A 775-nucleotide genomic window follows, 5' to 3' on the forward strand; every position below is an offset into this window, starting at 1 on the left:
CACTATCGGTCGGAGGATGGCACTTATGTACCGTACAGCCATTGGGGCGCCATCCACGACCACCAGCGGCGTAAGTCCGCCCAAAATAACGCCACCCCAAAACAGCAGGGAACCTCCACCTTGATGCACTCGATGGACAGTGTGTCTAATTCGTACAACATGGCGGGCTTGCCTTCAAACACGTCTCCGACGATTGTCTGGTTGAAAGCATTTGCGACACTCATCGGTGAAGAGAACGTGATGCCAATCCTGAGCGGCATGTTGTTGGGCCCACCTGTAACCGCACTGCATGGTATCGTGAGTGAAGTTGCGCATCATGCAGGCTACTGCGCACAGTTTGAGTCGTAACACGACGTCCTGTGGCTGCACGAAAAGCATTATTCAACATGGTGGCGTTGCTGTCAGGGTTCCTCCGAGCCATAATCAGTAGGTACCGGTCATCCACTGCAGTAGTAACCCTTGAGCGGCATGAGCGAGGCGTGTCACCGACAGTTCCTGTCTCTCTGTATCTCCTCCATGTCCGAACAACATCGCTTTGGCTCACTCCGAGACGCCTGGAAACTTGCCTTGTTGAGAGCCATTCTGGCACAAAGTAACGATGCGGACGCGATCGAACGGTGGTACTGACCGTCTAGGCATGGCTGAACTACAAACAACACGAGCCGTGTACCTCCTTCCTTGTGGAGTGACTGGAACTGATCTGCTAATAGGCGCTGCCCATGCATGGTTGTTTACATCTTTGGTCAGGTTTAGTGACATCTCTGAACAGACAAAG

This window comes from Schistocerca piceifrons, chromosome 6, assembly GCF_021461385.2.
Source record: "Schistocerca piceifrons isolate TAMUIC-IGC-003096 chromosome 6, iqSchPice1.1, whole genome shotgun sequence".
Taxonomy (NCBI): Eukaryota; Metazoa; Arthropoda; class Insecta; order Orthoptera; family Acrididae; genus Schistocerca; species Schistocerca piceifrons.